Source organism: Hyperolius riggenbachi, chromosome 1 (genome assembly GCF_040937935.1).
Source record: "Hyperolius riggenbachi isolate aHypRig1 chromosome 1, aHypRig1.pri, whole genome shotgun sequence".
NCBI lineage: Eukaryota > Metazoa > Chordata > Amphibia > Anura > Hyperoliidae > Hyperolius > Hyperolius riggenbachi.
In genome coordinates this window covers 637,145,571-637,170,568 of record NC_090646.1, presented here as the reverse complement: position 1 = coordinate 637,170,568, position 24,998 = coordinate 637,145,571, and the positions used below count along the sequence as shown (strand labels likewise).

Sequence of the window (24,998 nt, the reverse complement as noted above, 5' to 3'; positions counted from 1 at the left end):
CCTTTTTATACTGCAGGCTTCTACATTATTATAACCCAAGCTGATTCGCTGCGGGGACGCAACAGAACGAGGTCTTAATCCCCGAAATCCCCGGGGGAAGATTTGAGGCTCCTTCCGGGTAGAGGCAGAGCTTTGGGCCGTAGCTCTGCCTCTACTCGCGTCAATCTTCGCCTCTCCTCGTCCCTCTCAGTCTTCTTTCACTGAGAGGGGCGGAGATTGACTGTACTGGAGGCAGAGCTACAGCTCTAAGCTCTACCTCCCCCGGGCAGCAAAATCCACGACCTGGAAAGTCGTGGAATTTTGCCCCGGGATTTGGCGGGTATAAAGCCCTCATTCTGCTGCATCCCCGCGGTGTCAGATTGGGTTATATTGATGAAGAAGCCTGCAGCATAAAAAGAGGTATTTTGAAAGGCTTCAGTCTCTCTTTAAAGCTCTTTTATTGATATCAAAGTTAAAAAGTAGCCATGTGCAGCAACATACGTGGTTTTGGACAGACATGTCCTTTTTTCAAGCTGTATAGGCTCTCTCAAAGTACAAAATGGTGAGACAAGCAGATTTATACCCACATAACCCCGCCCCTCCACCAATCAGAACGCGCTGAAAAGAGAGGACCTGATGGGGAACTGTCACCAGAGCTGTTACTCCAGTAGGAACCACCCCTGATGGTTCAAACCTGCCAATAGCGGTGCAGTCAGGCATATAGCAGCCTGACATCCTCGCCAGTTTGAATACTGCTGCCCCCGGAGGATCATGGGATCTACTATGCTTAGCACATGCCTTCTCCCCATTGGGTGCTGGTGCACTCAGGCCCGGCTCTAGACTTTTTGCCGCCTGAGGCAATTTTCAAAGAAATCGCCGCCCCCCCAAGCTGTGGGTGTGGGGGGCCGCCCGAGCTGGAGGGGATAGCGGGCAGGAAGGGGGTAGGACCCCCCCTCCCTCGCCTGGGTCCCCCGTCCTCCCTCGCCTGGGTCCCCCGTCCTCCGCTCCCCTCCAGCTTTAAAAAGTTCTGTGCTGGCTGCAGCTATGTGTAAGAGGCAACGGGCGGGGATCACTCACCTCTTCCTCGTTCCAGGCCAGCCTGCACTCCACTGACGTCACTTCCTGCTACGCCGCAGGAAGTGACGTCAGTGGAGCGCACGCTGGAACAAGGAAGAGGTGAGTGATCCCCGCGCTTTGCCTCTTACACATAGCTGCAGCCAGCATGGAACTTTTTAAAGCTGGAGGGGAGCGGAGGACGGGGACCCAGGCGAGGGAGGGGGGGGGGGGTCCTGCCCCCCTCCCCGCTGCTAGGCCCAATACCCCCTTCCTGCCCGCTATCCCCTCCAGCTCGGGCGGCCCCCCACACCCACGGATGGGCGGGTGCCGCCCCCCCAGAAGTGCCGCCTGAGGCAAAAGTTTCACCCCGCCTCATGGGTGGGCCGGCCCTGGGTGCACTTTGCTTCTAAACACAACAATGTTCTTCCAATCATGTTTGAAGAGGTAAAAATATCTCTATTCCCCCCCCCCCCAAATGACAAATAATGCAACAGTAGAACTATGAAAATCCAATGTAACATCATATAATGTACTTGTTATTGTTATGTTATATACTAATGCCTTTAGAGGGCATAGTTCCTTTAAGACTGCAGAGAATTCTGGAAGAGAGGCTGGAGTGAGCAGAGGCTTCTGGGAGTGTCTGGAGCCTGGGAGAGAGGTCTGGAGTAGAGATGGGAAGTTCGGATCTTTTCAATGATCCGGATGATTCGAATCGGATCATTGAAAAGATCCGGATCTTTGATCCGAATCTCGGATCATTTGACTACGGAAGCATTTCGGGGGTGAAATGACTAGTGGGACAGGAGAAGGGGAGGGGGGTGGACACGCAGAGAAGGGGAGAAGATGGACAGAGGGCAGGGAGTGGACAGAGAAGGGAGGAGGGACGAGCAGAGAGCAGAAATGTTTGCACACAATACCCACATGCTGCAATCATATGATTTACATGTATTTCACCTATATGTGCATCTGTGTACTTTGCATGCAAACGTCACACAGTGAAAGAAAGCATTCCCCAAAGATAAGTGCAGCTGTGCCGAGTGCAGGAGGATCATATTGCGCTGCAATCACAGTGCCTGCAAAGTTACTGAGCTGTGCTGAGCTGAGCCAAAAGTTTCCAATGTGTTCACTGTGCACGCGTACGTTAAAAAAGGGCGCCGGGAAAAAAGGGCGCAGGGTTTTAAAAGATAATCATGAATAACGTTTAAAAAAATTGTGTTATATTTCGTTTAAAAATAATGTTTTATAAAGTTATAAATCATTAAATAATGTGTATAAAATCGGCAATTTTAAAAACGTTAATCTTCCCTGTTTAAAAATTGAAATTTATAATAACGTTTTATAAAACATTAATAAGAATTTTGCTAAAGCTATACCTAACCCTACTCTCACACAGAACCCTCCCTGTACCTATCCCTAACCCCTAGACCCCCCTGTTGGTGCCTAACCCTAAGACCCCCCTGTTGGTGCCTAATAGTGTTGGGCGAACATCTAGATGTTCGGGTTCGGGCCGAACAGGCCGAACATGGCCGCGATGTTCGGGTGTTCGACCCGAACTCCGAACATAATGGAAGTCAATGGGGACCCGAACTTTTGTGGTTTGTAAAGCCTCCTTACATGCTACATACCCCAAATTTACAGGGTATGTGAACTTTGGGAGTGGGTACAAGAGGAAAAAAAAATTAGCAAAAAGAGCTTATAGTTTTTGAGAAAATCGATTTTAAAGTTTCAAAGGGAAAACTGTCTTTTAAATGCGGGAAATGTCTGTTTTCTTTGCACAGGTAACATGTTTTTTGTCGGCATGCAGTCATAAATGTAATACATATAAGAGGTTCCAGGAAAAGGGACCGGTAACGCTAACCCAGCAGCAGCACACGTGATGGAACAGGAGGAGGCGCAGGAGGAGAAGGCCACGCTTTGTGAGACACAACAACCCCGGCCTTGCATGAGGGCAAGAAGCATGCGGATAGCATGCTTTGTACCGCCATGCAGTCATAAATGTAATAAAGATAAGAGGCTCCATAAACAGGGACCGGCAACGCTAACCCAGCAGCAGCAGCAGCAGCAGCACACGTGATGGAACAGGAGGAGGCGCAGGAGGAGAAGGCCACGCTTTGTGAGACACAACAACCCAGGCCTTGCATGAGGACAAAAAGCGTGCGGATAGCATGCTTTTTACCGCCATGCAGTCATAAATGTAATAAAGATAAGTGGTTCAATAAACAGGGACCACGCGGCAACGCTAACCCAGCTGCAGCAGACGTGATGGAACAGGAGGAGGCGCAGGAGGAGAAGGCCACGCTTTGTGAGACACAACAACCCAGGCCTTGCATGAGGGCAAGAAGCGTGCGGATAGCATGCTTTGTACCGCCATGCAGTCATAAATGTAATAAAGATAAGTGGTTCAATAAATAGGGACCACGCGGCAACGCTAACCCAGCAGCAGCAGACGTGATGGAACAGAAGGAGGCGCAGGAGGAGAAGGCCACGCTTTGTGAGACACAACAACCCAGGCCTTACATGAGGGCAAGAAGCGTGCGGATAGCATGCTTTATACCGCCATGCAGTCATAAATGTAATAAAGATAAGTGGTTCAATAAACAGGGACCACGCGGCAACGCTAACCCAGCAGCAGCAGACGTGATGGAACAGGAGGAGGCGCAGGAGGAGAAGGCCACGCTTTGTGAGACACAACAACCCAGGCCTTGCATGAGGGCAAGAAGCGTGCGGATAGCATGCTTTGTACCGCCATGCAGTCATAAATGTAATAAAGATAAGTGGTTCAATAAACAGGGACCACGCGGCAACGCTAACCCAGCAGCAGCAGACGTGATGGAACAGGAGCAGGCGCAGGAGGAGAAGGCCACGGTTTTTGAGACACAACAACCCAGGCCTTGCATGAGGACAAAAAGCGTGCGGATATAGCAGCAATGCTTTTTGCCGCTATGCAGTCATAAATGTAATACAGATGAGAGGTTCAATAAACAGGGACCGGAAACGCTACACCATCCCAGATGTTCATTGGTCATGTTACTTGGTTGGGGTCCTGGAGTGTTGCGTAGTCATTTCCAATCCAGGATTGATTCATTTTAATTTGAGTCAGACGGTCTGCATTTTCTGTAGAGAGGCGGATACGCCGATCTGTGACGATGCCTCCGGCAGCACTGAAACAGCGTTCCGACATAACGCTGGCTGCCGGGCAAGCGAGCACCTCTATTGCGTACATTGCCAGTTCGTGCCAGGTGTCTAGCTTCAATACCCAATAGTTGAAGGGTGCAGATGGATTGTTCGACACAGCTACGTCATCTGACATGTAGTCCTTGACCATCTTCTCCAGGCGATCGGTGTTGGAGGTGGATCTGCACGCTTGCTGTTCAGTGGGCTGCTGCTGCATGGGTGTCAGAAAATTTTCCCACTCCAAGGACACTGCCGATACCGTTCCCTTTTGGGTACTAGCTGCGGCTTGCGTTGTTTGCTGCCCTCCTGGTCGTCCTGGGTTTGCGGAAGTCAGTCTGTCTGCGTACAACTGGCTAGAGGAGGGGGAGGATGTCAATCTCCTCTCTAAAGTCTCCACAAGGGCCTGCTGGTATTCTTCCATTTTGACCTGTCTGACTCTTTCTTCAAGAAGTTTTGGAACATTGTGTTTGTACCGTGGATCCAGAAGGGTATAAACCCAGTAATTGGTGTTGTCCAGAATGCGCACAATGCGTGGGTCACGTTCAATGCAGTCTAGCATGAATTGAGCCATGTGTGCCAGAGTCCTACCAGAATCCTCATCATCCTCTTGTGAGCGTTGTGATAGTTGTTGTGATGCATCATAGTCGTCACCTTCCTCCTGGTCTGCTTCTGCTGACCATTCGCGTTGAATTGTGGAAGTCCAACGTGCACCGCTCTGGCCCTCGTCAGTGGTGGCATGAAATTCCTGCTCCAACTCCAGCTGTTCCTCCTCCTCTTCTTCGTCATAGCTGCTGGGGCCAGCGTTCCCTGAGGCGGATGGCCTGATGTTGGTACCATCACGCTGATCGTTTTCTCCTTCAGATTCCCCCAGTTGCATCATGACAGCTGTTTCCTTGATTTTTAACATCGACCTCTTCAGAAAACACAGCAGTGGTATGGTAATGCTGACTGAAGAGTTGTCACTGCTCACAAGCAACGTGGATTGCTCAAAATTTTGGAGGACTTGGCAGAGGTCCAACATGTTGGCCCAATCGGATCCACAGAAGCTTGGCAGCTGGCCGGATGCGCCTCGGTACTGCGCCGTCATGTACTGGACCACTGCACTCTTCTGCTCGCAAAAGCGGGCTAGCATGTGCAGCGTAGAATTCCAGCGCGTAGGGACATCACACAGCAAGCGATGGTGGGGGAGATTGAAGCGCTCCTGCATCTTGGCGAGTGCCCCCGAAGCAGTACTGGAATTTCTACAATGTTTGGCCACTCGACGCACCTTCAACAGAAGATCGGCCACGCCTGGGTATGTCCTCAGGAACCGTTGAACTACTAGGTTCATCACGTGCGCCAGGCAAGGGATGTGTGTCAGCTTAGCCAACCTTAAAGCGCGAATGAGATTACTCCCATTATCACACACAACCATGCCCGGTTTCAGGTCCAGCGGTGCCAGCCACAAATCCGTCTGTTCCTTTATTCCCCTCCAAATTTCCTCCCCTGTGTGCTGCTTATCCCCAAGGCAGATTAGCTTCAGCAACGCTTGCTGACGCATGCCAACAGCTGTGCTGCACTGCTTCCACGATCCTACTGCTGCTGGGTTAGCGTTTCCGGATGAGGTACAGCTTTGAGATGCGTTGGAGGAGAAGGAGTCAGAGAGGTAGGTGCTGCTGTTGTTATCCAGTAAGAGGGACGGCGGTGCAGCTGTTTGTGGCGTTGGCAACACCCGTGCCGTAGCAGGTGAGGAATCGCTGCCAGGCTCCACAAGGTTCACCCAGTGCGCGGTAAGGGAGATGTATCGACCATGGCCGAACGCACTCGTCCAGGTGTCAGTGGTGAGGTGAACCTTGCAGGCAACGGCATTCTTCAAGCTTCGGGTTATTTTGCTGACCACGTGCTCATGCAACTCAGGCACTGCAGAGCGCGCAAAGTGGTAGCGGCTGGGAACCACGTAACGTGGGATGGCCACTGACATCATGCCCTTGAAGCTGTTTGTCTCCACCACTCGATATGGCAGCATTTCGCAGGCCAGAAGCTTGGCTATGCTGGCTGTTACTGCCACGGCCCGGGGGTCATTTGCTGGCAATTTCCTCTTGCGCTCAAACATCTCCGACACAGACAACTGAACCGTAGCGCTGCACACGGAAGGGCTGTTGGTTGTTGTGTTTGATGAACACTGGGAGACCTCAAGAGCACTACTCCGGAAAGTGACAGTGTCAGCGTCGTCTGATGTTTGTGAATGTTGTGAACCACGCAATGGCTGGGCTACTGCTGCTGCTGAGGCGGGTCTGGTGGTGAGTCTGGTGAACCCAAGGGAGGCAGTGTTGTTGCTGGTACCCTGTCCTGCCGCGTTTGCCCACAGAGTGGGATGTTTGGATAGCATGTGGCGGCTCATGCTGGTGGTGGAGAGGTTGTTAATACTTTTCCCCCTGCTCAGGCGGGTCTTGCACACCTTGCAAATCGCCATGGTAACATCCTCAGTGCAGTCTTCAAAGAAAGCCCAGACTTTGGAGCACCTGCCTCCTTGCTGGCGATTTCTGTTTGCTCCTCTTTTGCCTCTCACTTGAACTTCCACGCTTGTGGTGCCTGAAATTGCGTGCCGCCTACCTTGTGGCACAAGGCGAACTCGTGCAGCAGTGGGTTCTTCAACAGACTCATCTGTGCTGCTGCTACGACGGCGATGTTCTCGTTCACAAACAAAATCTGGGTCTCTGTCCACATTGTCCATACCCTCCTCTTCCATCTCCTCAAACTCGTCATATGTCATTGTGGGCCGCCGCCGTGGAGTAGAGCTCCCCACAACAACCTCTGCGCAGCACACTCCAACGTCGTCTTCCAGATCTTGTCGGCCGACCTCCTGCAATTGCAACCCCTCCTGCCCAAATTGCTCTGGGATTTGGGTTTCCGAGTCCTCCTCGGACTCGCCTTGTATTTCAGTGCGCGGTGCATCTCCCACAGTTAACGGTTGTGAATCCAGGCACAACATTTCTGGCTGTTCCTCCATTGACCTTTGAAAGGTGGAAGTTTGTTGGGCTGGGAATAGCTCCTGCGAATACCCCATTGTGTCCTGAGGTAATTCATCGGACTGGTTATCTGGCAGTTGTGTGCATGGTGTCGCTGCCGGTTGTGTCAGCTTTGTGCCCACTGGCTCCTTGTAACTGGCTGAGGACTCGGACCTCGTGCGTGATGTGCTGGTGCTGCTTAACCCACTGCTGGACGCTTGAGAGGTCATCCAAGTAATTATCTGGTCCTGTTCTTTTGGATTTGTGAGGGTTGTTGTCCTGGACAACATGGGCGGTATTGAGTGGGTTTTCTTGGGTGCTCCCCTGTGGCCTGTACGTGAACCGTCAGGGGAAACACCTCTTCCCTTGCCCCTCCCTCTTTCACCGGATTTCCTCCTCATTTCACTTATCCTTACAGTACACGCTGACTGGCAGCAGTACAGTGGCAGTACAGAAATGCTATACAGTACCACTATTCCCAGCAGCGACACAGAGCACAATGCTATACAGTGACGGGTGAGCGGTGTACCACTATTCCCAGCAGCGACACAGAGCACAATGCTATACAGTGGCGGGTGAGCGGTGTACTACTATTCCCAGCAGACACAGAACAGTAAACAGAATGCTATATAGTGTGGCTGAGCGAGCGGTGTACCACTATTCCCAGCAGACACAGAACAGTAAACAGAATGCTATATAGTGTGGCTGAGCGAGCGGTGTACCACTATTCCCAGCAGACACAGAACAGTAAACAGAATGCTATATAGTGTGGCTGAGCGAGCGGTGTACCACTATTCCCAGCAGACACAGAACAGTAAACAGAATGCTATATAGTGTGGCTGAGCGAGCGGTGTACCACTATTCCCAGCAGACACAGAACAGTGAACAGAATGCTATATAGTGTGGCTGAGCGAGCGGTGTACCACTATTCCCAGCAGACACAGAACAGTGAACAGAATGCTATATAATGTGGCTGAGCGAGGTACACAGAGTGGCAGTAAACAGAATGCTATATAGTGTGGCTGAGCGAGCGGTGTACTACTGTTCCCAGCAGCGACACAATGACAGGGGGGACCCTGGCTAGCGTGGCTGGAGCGCGAACTACCCTGCCTGCCTACCCAAAGCTAAACCCACAGACAAATGGCGGAGATATGACGTGGTTCTGGTATTTATTTACCCGAACCACGTGACAGTTCGGCCAATCAGAGCGCGTTCGGGTCCGAACCACGTGACCCGTTCGGCCAATCACAGCGCTAGCCGAACGTTCGGGGAACGTTCGGCCATGCGCTCTTAGTTCGCCCATGTGTACGAACGGTTTGGCCGAGCACCGTCAGGTGTTCGGCCGAACTCGAACATCACCCGAACAGGGTGATGTTCTGCAGAACCCGAACAGTGGCGAACACTGTTCGCCCAACACTAGTGCCTAACCCTAAGACCCCCCTGGTGGTGCCTAAACCTAAGACCCCCCTGTTGGTGCCTAACCCTAAGACCCCCCTGTTGGTGCCTAACCCTAAGACCCCCCTGTTGGTGCCTAACCCTAAGACCCCCCTGCTGGTGCCTAACCCTAAGACCCCCCTGTTGGTGCCTAACCCTAAGACCCCCCTGTTGGTGCCTAAACCTAAGACCCCCCCTGGTGGTGCCTAAACCTAAGACCCCCCCTGTGATAAGCATTAATAACGTTTTAAAAAAAATATGGTGCGGTTTTTCATTTAAAAATGAAAAAAAAAAAAAAAAAAAATATTGTACGGTTTTTCGTTTAAAAGTAATGTTTTAAAAAATATTGTACTGTTTTTCGTTTAAAAATAATGTTCTAAAAATTATAAATCATTAAATAATGTGTAATCATGAGAAACAGTTATAAAACATTAAAAGTCTCCGGGCGCCGCTTTTAAAACGTTATTTTTCTCCGGCGCCCTTTTTTCCTGTTGGGCGCCGATTTAAACGATATTTATTATGGGAGTGAATGGCGGCGCCCTTTTTGTCCACCTGCCTCATGCGCCCAAATTTCCTGCTTCCCACTGTGCACAACTACGGAACAGACAGCCTGTAATGAGCAGCACATTATAGCCAGTATGTGTACTCTACACATATCTGGCAGTGGCACCCATGTCCCCTCTCTCTCATCTACCTTTGGCTGCAAGGCTGGCTCCCCTCCAACTCAGCGATCCATCCCTGCTCTGCTTCCAGGACCCCGCTGCCCGCTGAGAGGGGGCGTGTTGCTCCTTGCCCCGCCCCTTTTTCGATCCGAATCACTCATTTTGATGATTCGGATGATTCGACTCACAAAATAGATTCGGATCAAAGATCCGAATCGTTCATGTTCCGGACAACACTAGTCTGGAGTTACTGAGACTGGATCTTCAGGCCTGAATCCAGCAGACTGACTTCCATTTGATTGCTGAGTGTGAAGAAGGGATCCTGTGACAGATTGCTGCACCCTGAGCTGAATCTTGCTGCTGAATCTCGGTGAAAGGATACAGCTGCCGGTCCAGAACTGTGTGAACCTGTGAGGTTGGTGGAGTCTGGATTGTACAAGCCATGTGGACTTCAGAAGGAACCATTTTAGCTGGATTACAAGGATTGTGAATCTCAGTCTCCTCAAAACTGCTGCCTGTGAGTTCTGCACCTGCTGAGTGACCATTATCAGGGACTGACCCCTCCCCCTCATGCTGGCCTGTGAGTTCTACACCTGCTGAATGACCATTATCAGGGACTGGCCCTGCACCTCATAGTAGGAACTATCTTTGCTGAGAGGTTTGGGAATCATACCACTCCTCTTACAACAAACTGTGGACAGTGTATGTCAGCGCTCTTTGCCATAGCCTGCCATTCTGAACTGTAGCCAGGTTAACCTGTCCCCTCTCACATCAGTGGCATCTATGCTGTTGTTGAGTGCATCAGGAGTCTACTTGCTGCTGCAGCTTCTTCACAAGGCGCCCAACTGTGCACATAACGTTCCTTAAAGAGACTCTGTAACATGAAAAACATCCCCTGGGGGGGTACTCACCTCGGGTGGGGGAAGCCTCGGGATCCTAATGAGGCTTCCCACGCCGTCCTCTGTCCCACGGGGGTCTCGCCGCAGCCCTCCGAACAGCCGGCGACTGTGCCGACTGTCAGTTCAATATTTACCTTTGCTGGCTCCAGCGGGGGCGCTGTGGCGACTTTCGGCACGGAAATAGACGGAAATACCCGATCTCCGTCGGGTCCGCTCTACTGCGCAGGCGCCGGAAACTTGCGCCTGCGCAGTAGAGCAGACCCGACGGCGATCGGGTATTTCCGCCTACTTCGGCACCGACAGCCATCAGAGCGCCTGCGCAGGAGCCAGGAAGGTAAATATTGCGTCACCGCTGTACGGAGGGCTACAGCGAGACCCCCGAGGGACGCAGGACGGCGTGGGAAGCCTCATTAGGATCCTGAGGCTTCCCCCACCCGAGGTGAGTACCCCCCAGGGGCCGTTTTGTCTTTACAGTTCCTCTTTAAAGTGACACTGGAGGGGCGCAAGAGGTTACTACCGTGTGTTGATTGCAGTTTGTCCCTTTGCTGCGGTGCGTTCTGCACCAGTCTAGTGTACACTTGTTTAGAGTGACACTGTAGGGGCGCAGGAGGTGGCTACTTTGGACATACACTTTTGATGCACTTTGAATGTGTGAAGCCTATTACTTTTATTGTTATGATCTTGCTGAGTTAACAAGTGTTTGATTAGTGCTATATTTTCCATTGCTTACTTCACCCCATTAGATCACGTTGGTCTGTGGAGAATAAATATATTGCATTGAGACTTGTGTCTGCATGATTCTGGGAGGCAGGGTGCCACTGGAGGCGGTATCCACTAAGAGGCCCCGTTACATTCATTATCCAGTCTGTCTTTCAACACCAATAACTCTCAGGCCTCATTCACACCTAAAAACGCAAACACAAATGCAAGCATTTTGCGTTTTTGTGCGCTGTTTTTTTCTCTCCTGGCGCTCCACTGCTCGCTGTTTTTTTAAAAAGCGATTTTCTAAGCGCTTTGCCGGAGTGGTTTTGAGATTCACTCCCTGACGCAAGACAGGAAGTGAACTCTTTGACCCGGAAAAGAATAAACACAAGGTATTTTAAAAAATGTGAATGCAATCGCCGCATGTCCCAGGGCAGTGAGAGTTCCTGGGGCACCGCCCACGCCACACCCCTTCCCCTTTATATGGCCTGCTGCTCCCAAGTCAACGTTGCTAGCATGTTCCCATAATGTTGGGTGATTTTAAACTTAGATAGGGTGGGGACCCCGAGAGAATTCTGCACGAGCCGTCCCTGCTAACATGCTCTGCAGCGTGGAACAGATGTCTCTCTCAATAAGAGAAGGGTAAGGTCCCCGGATAATGTGTAACGCATGGATTTGCTTCCATTGTTTGTATTGTGAGATGCATTAGTTCTTAATGCACCTGTTTCACTGCAATGAGCACACTTGTGCCTTTTTGAGGCTTATTAGCCCTATGCAGTGAGTGTCTATCAGGTGCATCTTGGTTAGATGCACGACCATTTCATTTTCTCCCCATTGCAATCGCCGCATTAAGCGGTTTTGTGAACGTTTAGCGCTCTTCCTATACTTTCCATTATAGCAAAAACGCCCCAAAATGGTAGAGGCACCGCTTTGCTGAACGCCCAGCGCACGAACCGCGCTGATATGAACCTTCTCATAGAGATTCATTGCACAAGCGGTTTGTTGGTGATTGTAAAAATTGCCTGCACTTGAAAAAAGGCCGAAAACGCCCCTAGTGTGAAGGAGACCTGACAGCGGGCAGTGGGAACATAATGAAGAATGAGAGGGGTGAGATTTGTGGTTTTTTTTTTTTTTTTTTAGTTTAGCTTTTATCAAAACAATTTCTTTAAAAGAGCTTTGAAAATGAAAGCTGAAACTTGATTGGCTATTTAATGATCTTGTGCGTCCCCACCTGTCTCCTTGAACACCACATCCGTCACTTGTAAATATAGACCCTTTCTAAGTTCTCCTGTACTCTGCTTGTTCAGTGGAAAGTCACAATTGATGGTGGAAGCAGCTGCTGTCACTTCTTGGGTCTTGTTTCACAACACGCAGTAATGCTGGCTGTGGCCTGCTCCACAGAGACTGGCACTGCTGCTCCGGCGGGTCTCAGTCACACACAGACAGGTCACGATATGGAAACTATTGTACCTACTTGGGCACACATACGTCGAGGCATGGATCACTTACTGCCGCTGTCTCGGGGCCCAAGAAGGACATATGAGCAGTTTCAATGCTGCGTGTTTGTTGTTAGCCAGTCGTTTGTCAACACTCAAATGAGATGTGTGCCCATAAAAAGATACAAATAGTCTGCCTAGCTTTCCTCCAAGATGCGCATTTATATCACGCTTTTCCTCTGGCATACTTAAAGCTCCAGAGCTGCAGCCACTAGGGTGCGCTCTATAGGCAGTAGTAGTGTTAGGGAGTCTTGCCCAAGGTCTCCTTATTGAAAAGGCACTGGCTAGCTGATCAGGAAGAGCCGAGATTCAATCTCAGGTCTCCTGTGGCAGAAGCAGAGTACACTATCCCCGACAGCAGGGCCGGGCCGAGGCAGAGGCGAGAGAGGCTCCGGCCTCAGGGCTTAGTGTAGGAGGGGCGCACAACTCACTCACCTATCATTCCCCTATTGTGTTTGAAGCAGAGAGAAATAAGAAAAGGGGATACAGGACTGCAAGCCAGATAACTAGAGATTAAGGTGTTGGGGGCCCTGGGGCGCCTCTTAGTCTAATAGCAATCAGTGTATGGCAGCTGGGGTGGGAGGGATGGAGGGACGTACTTTGGTGTCTTAGTCTTGGGTCCCGGAGGACCTTGTCCCGGCTCTGCCCCACAGATATTTAACTCATCAAATCTGCACCAAAGCTATTGCCCCAGCATGTCCAATTGATTAATTTTCAATCAATTTTGACCTAAAATCAATTGAGACCATCGGTCGGGCAGGATTTCTGTCGATCAAAGCGGGGCAGGAGCAATGGTTGATGAAATGGGCATAACGTTGCATTGTATCGATTTTTCGATAGTTTTCCTGCTGAAATCTATTGAAAATTGATGTGCTGTGTGTGGTAGAAATAGATACCTCTCTGATGATATTCTGATCAGAGAGGGATTCATCATTTTTGCCCGGGGGCAATCGATAATTGTATGGCTAGCTTTAATCTCCGAGATTTTGTCCCGACCGAACCAGAGAACATCTTGGTGACAAAATACTGTGATTGGCTGATGACCATGTGGCACAACTTCTGTCTCTCTATCTCTATTCTGTCTTTAGGCTGTTTTTAGACCTTCAAAGCTATGAATGCATCCAGAGCTGCTTATTTGTATGTATTTATATAGTGGTGACCTCTTCTGCAGCGCTTTACAGAGAACATAGCCAGGTCACCAACTGTTCTCAGAGGAAACTCACAATCTATTGTGTACCAACTGGCCCCAGTGTATACCACTAGTCATGAGAGGGGGAAGGGTGTGTTAATGGAATAAGACAAATAAAGGCATGGTGTAAAAAGGGCGCAATGCTCCAATACAAAATATCCGTATTTGGGCACCCGCAATGCCCAATATTATTATTATTTATTGTATTTATAAAGCGCCAACATATTACGCAGCGCTGCACAATAGATAAATGGGTTAACATACAGGTAGAACATACAGAAACTCACAACAAAACAAGTTCATGCAAATGATTTGATAACAATACAGTGTCATAGGTCAAAATAGAAAACCTGATCCTGGGAGCACCCACTTATAGGCTCGAATTTTCAGAAGTGTGCCTCGATCCTCTCCCCTGTACCATGGGGTCACAGTCCAAGTCTCCAGCGAAGGATCAATATATAGTGGTTCGCTGTATCCGCGCCTGCTATACTTCAGGCGCCCATATTTCCACTCTGGCGCCCACAAACTATTTTGTATTGGCGCCTATGGTGGGGCCCATTTAGTCCACTTGTCACATGGGCCCTTTTTTTCCTGTTCCAGCGTTAGGCCTCATTCACATTAGATAAGTTTCTGTGCACTTTACAGAGCGCATTGCCCTATCCCTGTGCATTCTGCAAGGTATTGATTTTCCTGTGTAATTAAATGTGCCTGGTTCACATCTATGCGCTGCGCTGAGCTGCGTTACAAAAACGTAGTGTTGCCTGCATTTCTGTGCCTTGAGCTCTAAAACGCACATCAATGCAAGTGAATGGGCAGACAAATGACAGCGCTCAAGGCTGCACCTGAAATGAAAACTAACAGAGGCATGCAGAGCCCCTCTGAGGCTAAATACATGCCTTGAATGCAAAACAGATGCAATTACAGTTGGATGCGAAAGTTTGGGCAACCTTGTTAATTGTCATTATTTTCCTGTATAAATTGTTGGTTGTTACCATATAATATGTCAGTTAAATATATCATATAGGAGACACACAGTGATATTTGAGAAGTGAAATGAAGTTTATTGAATTTACAGAAAGTGCGCAATAATTGTTTAAATCAAATTTGGCAGGTGCATCAATTTGGGCACTGTTGTCATTTTATTGATTCCAAAACCTTTAGAACTAATTATTGGAACTCAAATTGGCTTGGTAAGCTCAGTGATCCCTGACCTACATACACAGGTGAATCCAATTATAAGAAAGAGTATTTAAGGGAGTCAATTGTAAGTTTCCCTCCTCTTTAAATTTTCTCTGAAGAGAAGCAACATAGGGGTCTCAAAACAACTCTCAAATGATCTGAAGACAAAGAATTGTTCACCATCATGGTTTAGGGGAAGGATACAGAAAGCTGTCTCAGAGATTTCAGCTGTTGTTTTCCACAGTTAGAAACATATTCAGGAAATGGAAGACCACAGGCTCAGTTCAAGTTAAGGCTCCCAGTGAAAGACCAAGAAAAATTTCAGATAAAGAGAAGCGACAAATGATGAGAGCAGTCAGAGTCAACCCACAGATCAGCACCAAAGACCTACAACATCATCTTGCTGATAATGGAGTCACTGGGCATGGTCCAACCATTTGGCACACTTTACACAAGGAGATGCTGTATGCGAGAGTGATGCAGAGGAAGCCTTTTCTCTGCCCACAGCAGAAACAGAGCTGCTTGAGGTATGCTAAAGCACATTTGAACAAGCCAGCTTAATTTTGGAATGAGGTGCTGTGGACTGATGAAACTAAAATTGAGTTATTTGGGCATAACAAGGGGAGTTATGCATGGAGGAAATAGAACACAGCATTCCAAGAAAAACACCTGCTACCTACAGTAAAATATGGTGGTGATTCCATCATGCTGTGGGGTGGTGTGGCCAGTGCAGGGACTGGGAATCTTGTCAATGTTGAGGGATGCATGGATTCCACTCAAAATCAGCAGATTCTGGGGACCAATGTCCAGGAATCAGTGACAAAGCTGAAGCTGCGCTGGAGCTGGATCTTTCAACAAGACAACGACCCTAAACACTGCTCAAAATCCACAGAGGCATTCATGCAAAGGAACAAGTACAACGTTCTGGAATGGCCATCTCAGTCCCCAGACCTGAATATAATTGAAAATCTGTGGTGTGAGTTAAAGAGAGCTGTCCATGCTCGGAAGCCATCAAACCTGAATGATTTAGAGAAGTTTTGTTAAGAGGAATGGTCCAAAATACCTTCAGCCAGAATCCAGACTCTCACTGGAACCTATAGGGAGTGTTTAGAGGCTGTAATTTCTGCAAAAGGAGGATCTACTAAATATTTCATTTCTTTTTTATGGTGCCCAAATTTATGCACCTGCCTAATTGTTTTTTAAACAGTTATTGCGTACTTTCTGTAAATCCAATAAACTTCATTTCACTTCTCAAATACCACTGTGTGTGTCTCCTATATGGTATATTTAACTGACATTTTTTATGGTAAGAACCAACGATTTAAACAGGAAAATCATGTTGATTAACAAGGTTGCCCACACTTTCTCATCCCACTGTATGTACTAATTCTAATCTAAAAGATTTTGAATACAGATTGAAGCAATTAATGCAGCTTGCCACATGTATACTTACGTTCAATTTGTACAGCAGGAGACATGGCAGCGCTTTCATACAGAGGCTGTACCCGAATGATTTATCTGCATGGATGTGCAGAGCTCCAGAAACTGGACAACATTACAAAACTAGCGCTTAAACTGGTATAAGGAGGGTGTTAGCTTCAGTAAGTGACTCTCAACTGTCCTTTTTACAGATGATGATAATGACCAATATGGTTTGATACTGTGTGTCCCCGCGCATTGCTGTGCAGTGTGCAGATAGTGAGCCAGTTGTAGGTACTCAGGCCTACTGTCTGCAGTATCATTTCTATGGTCGGCGGCTTTAGTGATCTGCCACTAGGACCTGACTTTGGTGTCACAGGCCTTACAGAAATAACAAGGGAGCTCATGAGAGTCAGTGAGTGTATTGCTTTCTGTAGTGTGCATTTTGCATACATGAAATCAGCTCCTCAGGTTGTGCTCTCATCCTCTGATACACACATCACATAGTGATTCACATTGTTTTTTGGGCACCTTCACTTCTCTTCTGAAATATCACTCTGTGTGTTCCTTATATGATATATTTAACTGACATTTTTTTAGCATAACAACCAGCGATTTATACAGGAAAATCATGATGATTAACACGGTTGCCCAAACTTTTGCATCCCACTGTATACCTCCTAATGCTGCAAATTCAGCAAATTAACATTTTCAGTTCCAGTGGCGTAGCTAAGGAGCTATGGGCCCCGGTGCAAGGTCTACATTGGGGCCCCCCCCAAGCACTCCTCTATACATAACAATTGATACGGCGCACCAAAACCTGCCAATGGAAACTACAGTGTCAGAAGTGCAAGAAGGGGATGGGGAACAGCTTGTTAATGATTACTACTAATAAAAGCATCTGTAGTAGTGATCATTACCAGCATAGGACCAATAGAGAGCTAATACTGTGAGGATGTGCCCCACTTGGCCCCTCTGGCCCAAGGGCCCCGATGCGGTCGCAACCTCTGCACCCCCTATTGCTACGCCCCTGTTCAGTTCTTAAAAACCTATGAAATGGTTTTGAAACTCGGAGCAGACATGGCTCCTTAATCATAGCTTAACTACCCAACGACCGCTTCACGTCGATAGGCGCGGCCGCGGCGGCAGCCCCAGGACCGCCTAATGGTGATTGGCGTCAAGTCCTGGAGCTGCAGTTTAACAGGGAACACGTGGGCACATGCGCGATCGCTCCCTGACGATTCACGGAGCTCCACTCCGTGATCAGCCTGCTAGCTGCCATCTCGTCTAGTAAACGAAGGGGGAAAGAAATCCCCTTTGTTTACATTCGTACAGCGCTGCTATCTAGTGAAGCGCTGTTCAAGGGATACTCGGCTGTCCCTCAGAGTGTCAGGGGATCGAAGCCCTCTCAGAGGCTGATGGCTATGAGAGGCGGAGAAGAGGACTGATCGCCGTCCTAAGGCAATCAGGACGGGGCAGGTGGGTGGGAAGGAGAGGGAGGGGGGAGGGACGTAGTTGACTATTTAACACAGAACACCTTATCTTTCTCAGCTTCCGCACGGAAGCGTGACATATCTTCCTCCTCCTGCTCTGATTCTGGCACCCCACTTAACACTCAGTCGGCCGCCACCGCTAAAGTGCCATCACCCCAGGGCTCAGCGGTGTGGACATTTTTTTGAGAGATACTGCTGCCCAGCAAAACTTTACATAGAGTCCCCTCCTTCAATATAAAGTAATGTCCTACTTTGCAGAGGTTGCGACCGCATTGGGGCCCTTGGGCCAAAGGGGCCCCGAAGGGCCCTTCCTCAACTACAGTATTACCTCTCTATTGGTCCTGTGCTCATAATAATCACTTCTATAGATACTTTGAACAGTGGTAATCATTAACAAGCTATTTCCCATCCCCTTCTTGCTCCTCTGACACTGTAGTTGCCATTGGCAGGTTTCAGTGTGTCGTATCAATTGTTATGTATAGAGTGCTTGGGGGGCCCCATTGTAAAATTTTAATCGAGGCCTACAGCTCCTTAGCTACACTACACCACTGCTCTCAGCATGAGTGATTACAGCACTGAGAAAATAATTTTTATGCGGCAGGCAGCAATTGGAGCTCTGTCAGACAAGGAGGGGGGGCCCACCAGAGACCTGGAGGCGGAGCCCACCGAGGGAAAAAAACTGTACTACTGTGGCCCAGTCCGATCCTGCATGCCTGCCTAATTTTTCTGGCTGCACTGCGGTTGCAACAACAAAACAAAAGTCATGTACATGTGTCAATTCCCCTTCGTGATCGTTACATTGCCGCGGTGAAAGGGCTTGCGTATCACAATGAAGCAATGACCGCCGGCTATATCAGTGTCTTGGGGGGTGGCACACCAAAGATAATAAGGTCGTTGACCAAATTCGATCAGCTGGACAATCACTGTTGTTCTGTCATTGAGCTACCTCAGCCCGGCGACCATATCGGCTTGAAAACCGCTATCGCCTGCACTCTCGCCATGGTGCGCACCAGTCCAGCACGGCCGTCACTACACAAACAGCTGTTTGCGGTGTGTTACACATTGAGTTTGGTGTGTCAGTGTGAAGCAGTACTCTAATTACACTCCCTGATTGATGTATACACATGCAAGATGTTTTAAAGCTCTTTAGGCCTGCAATTTAGCATTTAATGTGAGTTCTGCCCTTAAAACGCTGCTTTGCGTCAAATCCAGATTTTTCCCCGGGACGTTTGGCGTCTATCCCACTCATCCATGCAAAAACTCAGATGTTAGACCCCTTGAAACATCTTTTCAATCACTTTTCTGGCAAACATAAGTGTTTCTGGTTTTCAAAGTTTGCCTCCCCTTTAAAGTCTATTGCGGTTTGCGAACGTTTGCGCGAACCGAACTTCTTTGCGGAAGTTCGCGAACCTAAAATCGGAGGTTCGGGCCATCTCTACCCACAAGGAGACTGTCGCTAGCTTGGAGGTTTTTTCAGGGGGGCAGAGAAGACCGGGGGAGGGGGCGGGATGGGCGATTAGAGGCGGCAATATAGAGACATAGAGGCATGTCATTCTGCACAGGACATGCCTCTGTGTTCTCTTAAGATTTAAAATACCCGCCTCAGGTTCTCTTTAATTATTACAAATCTCTTTTACACCAGTTATTAGTGTTGAGTAAACATACTTAAATTCCCTTCAGCCGGCTGCGCAATCCACCAGGCGGATAACTTGCAATGTACCAGACTGTAATTGTTTCACCAATGAAATCAATTTTGCAGAAAAGAAAAAAATAACCTTATTTTCAGAAGGAGGAACTAAAGGAAAACATTTACAGCTGACAGACTGCGTACATGTGCAAGAATTTCTAATGCTGCAACCAGTACTATGATTCATTCATACTCACCTCCTCGCCCTGACCTAATTCAGCCACACAGCCCCTTCCCTAGCCTGCTGATTGGACAGAGAAGAGCAGCAGCACCACACTGGTAACCAAAGGGAATTTTAAAGAACTGAAATGAGAGGTATATGGAGGCTGCCATATTTCTTTCCTTTTAAATCACAACAGTTGCCTGGTAGCCCTGCTGATCTATATCGCTGCAGTAGTGTCTGAATCACACTAGGAACAAGCATGCAGCTAATCTTGTCAGGGTCTATGGCTAAAAGTATTAGAGGCAGAGGATTAGCAGAGCAGCCAGGCAACTGGTATTGCTTAAAAGGAAATACATATGGCAGCCTCCATATTCTTCTCAATTGTCCTTTAAGTCAGGGGTCCCCAACCTTTTTAAGCCCGGGGCCCACTATCCCAACCAAACTTTTCTCTGGGGCCCCCCGGGGGGAGGGGGGCGTGGTTAGTGGCGGCGGCAGCCCCCTCTTTTCCCTGATTTTGAGTGTAGTATATAGGTAAGTAGGTATCTAGGTATAGTTGCCCCCAGTATAGGTAGCTAACACAGTTGCCCCTGTATAAGGACTATAGTTGCCTCAGTATAGTTAGTTAGGTAGTATAGTTACCCCAATATAGTTAGTACAGTTACCCCAGTATAGCAAGTACAGTTACCACACTATAGCTAGTACAGTTACCACAGTATAGCAAGTACAGTTACCACAGTATAGCTTAGGCTGACCATGTGTCCTCTTTTGCCCGGACAGGTCCACTTTTTCAGACCTGTCCGGGCTGTCCTCCCGGATATTTGATCTGTCCGGAGAGCCGAACACACTTGCAGAGATCCATTGAGGCTGAGATGAGCCGAACACTGCGAGTCAGTGGCAGAAGAACTGCTTGCAGAGATCCACTGAGGCTGAGATGAGCCGAATACAGCGAGCCCAAGGCAGAAGAACCATTTGCAGAGATTCTCTGCAAACGGTTCTTCTGCTGCTTGGGCTCGCAGTGTTCGGCTCATCTCAGCCTCAGTGGATCTCTGCAAGTGGTTCTTCTGTCGCTGGCTCACAGTGTTTGGCTCATCTCAGCCTCAGTGGATCTTCTCTCTCTGCAAGCTGTTCTTCTGCAGCTTGGGCTCCCAGTGTTCGGCTCATCTCATTCAGCTCCTGACTCCTGACTCAAACGGCTCTTCCTCGGGCTAGGCAGTGAGTCAATCCCTTCCTGCTGCTCTGCTCCACCTCCAGCCACCCCCATCCACTGAGACAGAGCAAATTGCAGAGCAGAGGGGTGGAGACAGCCAGAGACAGCCTGAGTTCAGTGGGACTCACGCTGGGCTGATCACTGGTGCTGTTTGTGTGTGACCTGTGGGAGCAGCTCAGCAGCACAGCCTGAGCCCTGAGTTCAGTCTGTCAGTGTCAGTGAATTGATTCAAGTCATGCTGGTGCTGTGTGGGCAGCCTGTGGAAGCATAAGGGCCTGAGTTGTTAGCAGTGAAGTCACTGCTGTGTGGCCAGCCTGTGGGAGCATAAGGGCCTGAGTTAGCAGTGAAGTCACTCTGCTGTGTGGGCGGCCTGTGGGAGCATAAGGGCCCGTTTCCACTAGGGCGAATTCGCATGCGTGGCCTGCATGCGAATTCGCATAGGCAATGAAAGTGGATGGGACTGTTTCCACTTGTCATTCTTTCCGTGCGTCTTTCTGTGCAGGATTTTTCTGCACAGTAGGGCCTGCAGAATTCGCCTGCGTGAGGAATGCAGGCGAATCGCAGCCCATGTATTTAATAGGGAAAACGCGCGTGCGTTTTTTGCCGCGATTTCGCGTGCGAATTCGCATGCAAAGTAATGCAAATTGGACCAGGCAGTGACATGGTTAAATTCGCATAGACCCTGCCTATGCGAATTCGCACGCGAAATCGCGGCAAAAAACGCACGCGGAATCGCATCCGCGTGCGTTTTCGTCAGCGGTGGAATCCCGGTAATTCGCACCGCACTAGTGGAAACGGGCCCTAAGGGCCTGAGTTAGCAGTGAAGTCACTCTGCTGTGTGGGCGGCCTGTGGGAGCATAAAGGCCTGAGTTAGCAGTGAAGTCACTCTGCTGTGTGGCCAGCCTGTGGGAGCATAAAGGCCTGAGATTCTAAGCTATACTGGGGCCATATTCCTATCTAACCTATACTGGGGCCATATTCCTATCTAACCTATACTGCGGACATATACCTTGTCCGCACATTTGTGGGGAAATTCTTCTGCGAATCTGATTGCATTTTGTGGTTGGCCGGCCCTCCACCATGTGGTCTGGAAAAAAAAACCGTCCCTCCATGCCCACGAAGTTGAACAGCACACTGCTAAGGTCTTGTATATTTGGCCCCACCCATGACCACGCCCACATGCTGTTGTGATCGTCCTCTTTTTTGGAAATCAAAATATGGTCACCCTAGTATAGCTAGTACAGTTACTACAGTATAGCAAGTACAGTTGCCACAGTATAGCAAGTACAGTTACCACAGTATAGCAAGTACAATTAGCCCAGTATAGCAAGTACAGTTAGCCCAGTATAGCAAGTATAGTTACCCCAGTATAGTTAGTACAGTTAGCCCAGTATAGCAAGTATAGTTAGCCCAGTATAGCAAGTACAGTTAGCCCAGTATAGCAAGTACAGTTAGCCCAGTATAGCAAGTATAGTTAGCCCAGTATAGCAAGTATAGTTAGCCCAGTATAGCAAGTACAGTTAGCCCAGTATAGCAAGTACAGTTAGCCCAGTATAGCAAGTACAGTTAGCCCAGTATAGCAAGTACAGTTAGCCCAGTATAGCAAGTACAGTTAGCCCAGTATAGCAAGTACAGTTAGCCCAGTATAGCAAGTACAGTTAGCCCAGTATAGCAAGTATAGTTAGCCCAGTATAGCAAGTATAGTTAGCCCAGTATAGCAAGTACAGTTAGCCCAGTATAGCAAGTACAGTTAGCCCAGTATAGCAAGTACAGTTAGCCCAGTATAGCAAGTACAGTTAGCCCAGTATAGCAAGTACAGTTAGCCCAGTATAGCAAGTATAGTTAGCCCAGTTTAGCAAGTACAGTTAGCCCAGTATAGCAAGTACAGTTAGCCCAGTATAGCAAGTATAGTTAGCCCAGTATAGCAAGTACAGTTAGCCCAGTATAGCAAGTATAGTTAGCCCAGTATAGCAAGTATAGTTAGCCCAGTATAGCAAGTATAGTTAGCCCAGTATAGCAAGTATAGTTAGCCCAGTATAGCAAGTATAGTTAGCCCAGTATAGCAAGTACAGTTAGCCCAGTATAGCAAGTATAGTTAGCCCAGTATAGCAAGTACAGTTAGCCCAGTATACCTAGTACAGTTAGCCCAGTGTAGCCAGTACAGTTAGCCCAGTAGTTACCCCAGTATAGCTGCCCCAGTGTAGCTAGCAGAGGTGCCCTCTCCCCCCCCGCGGCCTCCGCTCCTGTTACCTTATGAGCGGGCGTCCGCTTCCTTGCTTATATTCCTCCAGCCTCGGCTCTCCTCTTCGCAGCATGTCGTATTACAGCAGCGCTTCCTGCGCGGCTGCTGTAAGGAGGGAAGGAGGTGGGGTAGCAGCTTCCTGTAGCGGCGATACGCATCACCCTTACTATGGGAACCGCTGTCCCGGCTCCCTTGGCTCCTTACAGCAGCCGTGCAGGAAGAGCTGCTGTAATACGACATGCTGCGAAGAGGAGAGCCGCGACTGAAGGAATATAAGGAAGGAAGCAGCCGCCCGCTCATAAGGTAAAAGGAGCGGCGGCGGCCGCGGGGGGAGAGGGAGAAGCCGCGGCCCCCCAGAAATCTCAGGTTGGGGACCCATGCTTTAAGTGACAAATTACATAAGATAGACGTGTACGTACAGTGCCAGGCACCCAAATAAATATGCTGTGTTCCTTTTTTTTCCTCCTCTGCCTGAAAGAGTTATTATTCAGCTATGCAACTGACTGTTTTTCTCCAGTTGCGACCCAGTCGCAGGCCCGTTTCTAGGGCCGTGCAGCCGCCCTGAGCGCTATTGGGAAAGGGGCGCTGTAATGGAGGGGGGAGCTGCAGCCGTGGGGAGGGCAGCATGACCTCGAACCTCCCTTCCTCTCCCCACGCCGCCATCCATGCTCCCCCCTCGGACTGCAGAGTGAGAGCGCAGGGAAGCGTTATATAGAGCTACTCACCTCCGTCCCAGGTTCCAATCGCTGCTCACTCGCCGCCGGTCTATTACTCTGCATAGTCGCTGATACACATGCTGCTTCCTGTTAAACAGGAAGCAGTGTGTGTATACCGGCTATGCAGAGAGGAGATCAGCTGTGAGTGAGCGGCGATTGGAACCTGGGACGGAGGTGAGTAGCTCTATATAACGCTTCCCTGTGCTCTCACTCTGCAGTCCAAGGGGGGGACATGGAGGGGGCGCCCGGGGAGAGGAAGGGAGGTCGGGCTGCCCTCCCTGCAGCTGCGGCTTCACCCTCCATTATGGGGGGGCACCTACCTACCTACCTCACCTATACTGAGGGGCAGCTATCTAATATAACATATAGTGGGGGGCACCTACCTAATCTAACCTATACTGGGGGGCAGCTACCTATCTAACCTATACTGGGGGGCAGCTACCAATCTAACCAATACTGGGGGGCAGCTACCTATATAACCTATACTGGGGGCACTTATCTATCCTGTATTGGGTCACCTACCTACCTAGCTAGCCTATACTGGTAGCTACTATACTGGCTACCTATATTGGAGGCACCTACTTAACTAACCTATACTGGGGGCACCTACCTATCTAACCTATGCTGGGGGCAACTATTCTGGCTACCTATATTAGAGGCACCCACCTAGCTAACCTGTACTGGGGGCACCTACCTATCTAACTTATACCAGGGCGCCTGCCTATCTAACCTATACTGGGGGCAACTATACTGGCTACCTATACTGGAGGCACCTACCTGGCTAACCTATACTGGGGGCAACTATACTGGCTCACCTATGCCTGGCTACCTATACTGGGGGACAAATAGCTGGCTACCTATACTGGGGGAACCTATACTGAGTGCAACTAGACCTTGCTAACCTATACTGCGGGCACCTATACCTGGCTCCGCAGGGGCGGGGAGGCGCGCAATTTTTACACCCTCACCCTGGGTGCATTTTAGCCTAGGAACTGCACTGCCCAGTCGGACCATAGCGTCCCTCACTGATAGGGAGTTAAAGCCATGAAATACTTTCCTGGAAGAGAGCCGGGCTTCTGAGAGTAGGGGAGAGATAAAAAGGTCAATATTTTATCTATTTCAGCACTATGAGACACAGGACAGACTTTCATTGAGCTAAAACAACTAGAAAAAAGACTAGCCCATAAAGCACCACACTGAACCAAAAATGCAAGAATATATGAATGAGTCATCTTTATTAATCATCATGAATAAAAACATGAAATAAAAACAAAACCGGTGGTCTGGGGTCCCTACCAATATTATATGAGGAAA

The 24,998-nt window shown here is 49.1% G+C and overlaps 2 protein-coding genes across 4 annotated transcripts in view; one reads left to right on the top strand and one right to left on the bottom strand.

Moving 5' to 3' along the window:
• ALPK2 (alpha kinase 2) overlaps window positions 1-24,998 on the bottom strand; it is a 221,810-nt gene that overhangs the window by 53,258 nt on the left and 143,554 nt on the right. The gene's annotated exons all lie outside the window — the stretch shown is intronic.
• MALT1 (MALT1 paracaspase) overlaps window positions 9,756-24,998 on the top strand; it is a 368,173-nt gene continuing 352,930 nt past the window's right edge. Inside the window, exon 1 of the mRNA XM_068251272.1 lies at window positions 9,756-9,809. The gene's annotated coding sequence lies outside the window, so the exon portion shown is untranslated. The remainder of the gene's footprint in view (window positions 9,810-24,998) is intronic.